Consider the following 7,267-nt stretch of genomic DNA (forward strand, 5'->3'; position numbering starts at 1 on the left):
ATTATTTTTTTTTGCATTTCTCAGGCAGCTTTATAGTGATCAACAGAGAAATGCTTAGTGATGCAAATAGAAATTAATGTAGTTGTAAAGATGCTCTGAGTCATTACTCAGCTGATGTTAGTTCAGTTCAGTTCAATAATGACTTAGAGCTGTCCACTAAAAAATAAATAAAAAATAATGTACTTAAAATAATTCAGTCCGAAACGAACTCAATAGCGCCCCCATGAAAATGTCCTCACTCAGCTGGTAAAACGCTGGTTCTTTTCCTTTGTTTTTTAAATAAGCCAAGGTGAAAATTTGAATCATGGAGACACCTAGTGTTGAAATATAATATACATTTACCTGTAGTTGTGGCAGAAATGGTGGTCCTCATTTTGCAGGTTAATTTACTCGGTCCTCACATTGACTGTCATACAGGAATGTGTGTGTGTGTGTGTGTGTGTGTATGTGAACAACATCTCTCAGCAATTCCATTGAAATCAAATATTAAAAAGACAATTCATCCAAATATGATCTTTTGTTCCAAAACATGATAGAAACCATGATTGAAAAACACAGAAGAAAGTCATACAGGTTTAAGGAAAAAAAGATGGAATATCAGTAAAAGTGTATTATTTACTGCATTACATCAATAAATGCATACAAACATTTAATTCATACCCAAACAGGTTTACTAAGCTTTTTAAAGGGAACGTAGACTTCTGTGTTTTTTTTATACAGCTAATTATAAATAAAAATATGAATGCGTGGATTTACTTTACATTAATATCCTGATAAAAACGAGGGCCTGGTTGTCCTTAGAAGCAGTTTTTGTCAGATTTAGCTCACTTCTAGGTACAATTTTGTCCCGAAACTATGGTTAGGTAGGTATATACATACACCTATTTTATATGTTAAGATTTTTTTTCTTTTGCTCTCTCTCGCCTCCTCTCAAGATATGCCTGTCTCATATCTTTAATACATCTTGTGCATGACTTTCACTGTTTAAACGTTAAGTAGCCTAGGCTATTATAAACATTGCATGCTCGTATTAAAGGCTCTCTTTGCTAAATCACTTGCAGTTAGTATATGTTTCTATCAGTCTCACACCATGGCTAATGCAGTTTGACAGCTGTTTTACTGTATTGAACTGTACATGTCTGTCAGTCTGGACAGATTCAGATAATTGTGCTGTTTGACAGTGAAAACAGTAATGCCTTTAACTATGACAATGCTGTTATAAATGTACAGATGACAATATGAATGTTTTATGTGATCTTTTCAACGAATGAACAAGCTAGATATGATCATTAGATCACAGAAACACAATTATAGCACTGCAAAAGAGCTTAAATGGAGCTTGAATTACGCTTAGATACACTTCTTAAATAATAAATGGTCATATCTGGTGTTTTAATGAGAATAAGTGCACGTTAATTCATTTTTGAGTCACAACAACTTACATTTACAGCCCCCAATATTAGACAATTTTTACCTGTAAACGACTTAAATCGGCACGGAATAATAACAAAACATTCTGTCATCAAACAGCCAGCATGTTGTGATAATTTCCTAAATAAATCTGTTTGATTCTGCTCCTAGAAATACAGTAAAAGACGAAAGCGCGAGGAGTTTTGCGGCGCAGAAGCCCCGCCCACAGCGCAAAACGGACCAATCACGTGGCAGCTGATCAAGCGCTCTAGTGGAACGTTCAGTAGATTGTGACGTCACAGTAGGATGCTCGTATTAAAGGCTCGCTTTGCTAAATCACTTGCAGTTAGTTGCTCATTTTGCATTTTGGTGTTTCTACCTTTGCTCATATTGCAGTCTACAGTAGTTACTCGTTCAAAATGGTGCTGTTTACTTTACTCGGAGTAATTGCTTTAATTCAGAGGGAAAGGAGAAAAGTCAAAAGCGCCCACTCAGGTCCAGATGAAAAAGTGGAGCAGAGTGATGAACCTGTGAGGAGTCCTGATGGTAAATCAGCTCTCATGTTATGAGAATATAGAGTTTCCTAGTGTTTACTGCAGTCTGCACAGGCCTCTACACTCATTTTTATGTTTAAGGTTTTTTTTTTAATGTTCAGTTTCATAAAGTCTGTAACTTAATACAAATTACAGACTTAAAGTTAACGAATCATACAACTGAGAATGCATCATTAAGCTATTCACACAATATTTAAATCTCGAAGTTTACCAAGCAACATCTGGATGACCTTGCTAATATTCACACAACTCAGTGGAACTTAATGTAGGGGGATCAAAGCATGTTTTTAACTTTTTAATTTGACACTCATTTGACACTATTAATATTGTTATGCTTATGTCATTAGCCTCTTTAGCTCAGACTTCTCAACATATCACCACTGACCCTGCAGTCCTCGTCCCTACTGCAGAGGAAGCATTCACCCGTCACCCTGAAGTCGATTTAGTCAGCATTCCCCAAGCTTCAGATGGTCCAACATCCCAGCTGAAGGATAAAGGGACAATGGGTCAGTTTGTTACCATAACCCTAGCATAACCCAACAAAAACACGTTTCATACAAGATCAGTTTTTACTGACACAAAGAAAGTGCATACTGAAGTCGTTTTAAAGTATAAACCATCAAACTGCTAATTGCTTTAAGGGTAATTGACAAATTACATTGAAGAAGTATGTGTCGCCCTGCATCACATTTCATAACCCCTCTTATTTTTCTTTCAACAGGCATTAATTCCTGCAGCGATGAAATCGGCGTTGAGCTGAGTGAAGGGGATTCAGAGATTGGCATGGATGTTCAGGTTGCAATGAGATTTCCCTCCAAAAAGGATATCAAGTATATCTACTTTGTAAGTAGTCTTTGCTCTCTGTTTCACCTCTCAGTTTTCAGTTTCACACACACACCTCATAAATGATTTATCAATAGGCAAACTGCCACTGTCATCTGCTTGTCCAGAACTGGTCTAAAGTTTTATTTGTGAAAGATCTAACCATCATTGGAACTGTCTTTCTTCTAGGAGGCTTATTCTGAACCCCTTCCATCGGAGCTGCAGCGCTCGGAGGATGAGGAGACATATGGAGCCTCGGACACTGAGCCTAAATCAGACTTGGAGGTTCCTGAAGTTCCTGAAGTTCCCGTTCCTGCCGGCGACACACCTGAGGTTCTCAACCAAGTCGTCTCAGGCTTGTCCTCACGGTGGAGGGACTTCTGGGTGAGGGGGATCCTCACTCTGGCTATGATCTCTGGCTTTTTCACCAGTATATATCTGGGTCCCATGGCTCTGATGACGATTGTGCTGTGCGTTCAGATCAAGTGCTTCCATGAGATCATCACAATCGGTTACAGTGTGTATCACTGTTACCACCTGCCGTGGTTCAGAACGCTAAGCTGGTACTTCCTGCTGTGCGTGAACTACTTCCTCTATGGGGAAACGCTCACGGATTATTTCTTCACTCGGGTGCAGAGGGAGGAGCCTGTACGCTTGCTCAGCCAATACCATCGCTTCATTTCCTTTGCGCTGTACCTCGCTGGGTTCTGCATGTTTGTTCTGAGTCTGGTGAAGAGACACTATCGCCTGCAGTTCTACATGTTCGGCTGGACTCATGTGACTCTTATGATTCTGGCGACTCAGTCCCACTTAATCATTCGTAACCTCTTTGAGGGCATGATCTGGTTTATAGTGCCCATCTCCTGCGTTATTTGTAACGACATTATGGCTTACATGTTTGGCTTCTTTTTCGGTCGCACCCCTCTCATCAAGTTGTCTCCTAAGAAGATGTGGGAGGGCTTTATCGGTGGTTTCTTCTCCACTATTGTGTTTGGAATAATACTGTCCTACATGATGGCAGGTTACCCCTACTTTGTGTGTCCGGTGGAGTTTAATGATCATTCCAGCAGTTTCATGATGGACTGTGAGCCGTCTGAACTCTTCCAGCTTCAGGATTACGGCCTGCCGTCGGTACTCCAGTCTATTACAGGCCGGACCACAGTGACGCTGTACCCATTCCAGATCCACAGCGTCGCTCTGTCCAGCTTTGCCTCCATCATGGGACCATTTGGTGGCTTTTTCGCCAGTGGCTTCAAAAGGGCCTTCCGAATTAAGGACTTCGCTAACACCATTCCAGGACATGGTGGTTTCATGGACCGCTTTGACTGCCAGTATCTCATGGCCACGTTTGTAAATGTTTACATTGGCAGCTTTATCAGAAAGCCAAACCCCTGTAAAATTATCCAGCAGATTCTTGCTCTCAGACCAGATCAACAACTCCAGATATTTAACTCGATCAAAGCCCATCTGATGGAGAGAGGCCTGCTCCCTCCCCTGGAAGAGGCGGCCTATCTTCCAGAGGGCAGGTTTTGAGAAGCAGGCGGTGTCTGCGAGGAGCAGAGCCCAGAAACCAGAGATCTGAGAGTCCTGCTGGAGAGTGTGAAGCACAGCACACACAAGAGACGTTAGAGAGAAAACAGAGAATCGCTCTGTTAGCTAGAGAGCTTGATAAACACAAGACAGTCTGACACAGAATGGCAAATACAGGGGGTTTAAATAGGAACAAGTAATCACCTCAAATAGAAATTAGAGACAGTTTATGAACTTTTTTTCCGCATTCAACATAATTTATTTAAATTTGTATACATGTAAAAGTGAAAGAGTATATTTTGCACAGATAAAATACCACTACAGTTCATTTAAATAGTCCTGTAGTGTGACAAATGTACAAATATTCCGAATGCGTGAAATATAAAAACAGAGAACTATACTTGTTACTTTTTTGATGCACTTACCATATTTTAACTGTAGTGCACCATTTACTGTAAATGCATTGTGTTATTTTGTAAAAAACTAATGTTTCTTTTTGAGCAAAGTGCAGTATCTTTTTATATACTTAGCTGTCAAAATGACACCACTTCAAGTAGCTTTAGTGTAATTTAACTGTGCTTCTTTAAATTTCATTTTAAATGTTTATGCCAATGTCATGTATTAAAGAAAGTGCAAAATACCTTCAGTACAATAAAAATAATTAAATAAAATATACATTTGTTGTGTTCATTACTACAAATATTTGTGTGTGTGTACATTAAAATGTGTAAAAGTGAATAAAGTGCATTTTTACAAACTCGAGTTAAGCCTGCAAATGGTTGAACCAACACAGAATATCACCATCTTCATTCTTCGAGTGGAGGGTCGCTTTTGTTTCGAGTACGACTCGTTGCATTTTCTGTGAATGAGGCCACGCACTTCAGACACTGCGGTATAACTGCTTTATCACAGTGTCTGTGGAAGTGAAAAAACAAACTGTCTTGACGATAAAAGCTAAATTAACCATCACCACTTTCCGGAGCCTCCAACAAAATTCTGGCAGTTTCAGAAAATTAGGGTCATGCTCCTACAGTGTGACGACTCTCACAACTCACAAACGAGGCCGTCCCTCGATCTCCTTAAAAGAGTTTTTGTCAGATTTATCTCACTTCTGGATACACATTTATCACCAACGTATGGTTAGGTAAGTACAGTACACACACACTGGCATTGCTATCATTATTGGCTCATTCCAGGCATAATGGTTTTTCTACTGTACAAACTATATTTTCTATCCCCTTATCCTGACCCTACCCCTCACAGAAAACTCTCTACATTTTTAGATTTTCAACACTTCATTCTGTATGATTTATATATCATTTTACATATAGCTTGTTTCATGGGAACCTAAAAATGACCCCACAAGGTCAACATTTACTGGTATTAGGCCTACTATACTTGTGGGGACATTTGGTTCCCATGACATAGTCAATACCAGTACACACACTTTATACAACTCTGTATCAGTCATTTTTATATTTCTCCCATATTTTATGTTTTGATTTGTTTTTCTTTTGGTCTCTCTCCCCTCCTTTTTATTTATAAAAACACCAGGCACTTTCTCCAGCTATGCTTAATACCTGTAATACCCTGAGCGTGACTTACACTGTGTTAATATGATATGTTTCTATACTAACATCGCATGCAGTCTCACACCATGGCTAATACAGTTTGACAGCTGTTTTACTGTATTGAACTGTACATGTCTGTCAGTCTGGACAGATTCTGATAATTGTGCTGTTTGACAGTGAAAACAGTAATGCCTTTAACTATGACAATGCTGTTATAAATGTACAGATGACAATATGAATGTTTTATGTGATCTTTTCAACGAATGAACAAGCTAGATATGATCATTAGATAACAGAAACACAATTATAACACTGCAAAAGAGCTTAAACGGAGCTTGAATTACTCTTAGATACACTTCTTAAATAATAAATGGTCATATCTGGTGTTTTAATGAGAATAAGTGCGTGTTAATTCATTTTTGAGTCACAACAACTTACATTTACAGCGCAAAATATATGCCAATATTAGACCATTTTTACCTATAAATGACTTAAATCGGCACAAAACATAACAAAACATATACAAAACAAGAAATGAATTGCCTCACAATTCGAAATTGCACATGAATATTAATTGCGTGATGTTTAAATTCAATGTAATGAGTTGACGTGTTACAAGCAAAAAAAAAAACAGCAAGCTTAGTTTAGTAGCTGGTGTAGTGATATGAGTATCCAGAAATATGGTTATGCAATATTTAGTAAATGTTATTTGAATAAAGCAGTCATTTGGTTCATATCATGTCCCCCTTTAGGTCGAGAAGTCGATGATGAAGACGGGACTGTTGACCTTTCTCTGGAGAAACCAATCACCAGTCACTCTCAAGTCAGTCATGTGTAGTGTTACACTAAGTCAGTGTAGTGTTGACGCCCCTCCAGCTTTATTCTGTGCTGTTCCTAACTGTAGTGTTGACATCCCCCAAACTACAGTCTGTCAGACAGAGGACAGAGTTTCACCTCAGTCCAGCCTGCTGCAGGATAAGAAGACAACAATTATTGGTAAGTTTGCTACCATAACCTTAAAGGGATACTCCACCCCAAAATGAAAATGTTGTCATTAATCACTTACCCCCATGTCGTTCCAAACCCGTAATAGCTTCGTTCGTCTTCGGAACACAATTTAAGGTATTTTGGATGAAAACCGGGAGGCTTGTAACTGTCCCATTGACTGCTAAGTAAATAACACTGTCAAGGCCCAGAAAAGTATGAAAGACATCGTCAGAATAGTCAGTCCATCTGCCATCAGGTCCAGAAAAGTAAGACATCGTCAGAATAGTCAGTCCATCTGCCATCAGTGGCTCAACCGTAACGTTATGAAGCGACGAGATGAAGCGTCTTCTGACACAGAAGAGCATACGCTGCTTGCGTTCAGCGGATATTCTC

General features: G+C 39.1%; 1 pseudogene; it reads left to right on the forward strand.

Moving 5' to 3' along the window:
* Nucleotides 1-2,466: 2,466 nt before the first annotated feature.
* On the forward strand, nt 2,467-4,319 carry LOC107655468 (phosphatidate cytidylyltransferase 2 pseudogene; annotated as a pseudogene).
* The last annotated feature ends 2,948 nt before the right edge of the window (nt 4,320-7,267 follow it).

Source organism: Sinocyclocheilus anshuiensis, unplaced genomic scaffold (assembly GCF_001515605.1).
Source record: "Sinocyclocheilus anshuiensis isolate Anshui unplaced genomic scaffold, SAMN03320099.WGS_v1.1 scaffold4294, whole genome shotgun sequence".
Classification (NCBI taxonomy): domain Eukaryota; kingdom Metazoa; phylum Chordata; class Actinopteri; order Cypriniformes; family Cyprinidae; genus Sinocyclocheilus; species Sinocyclocheilus anshuiensis.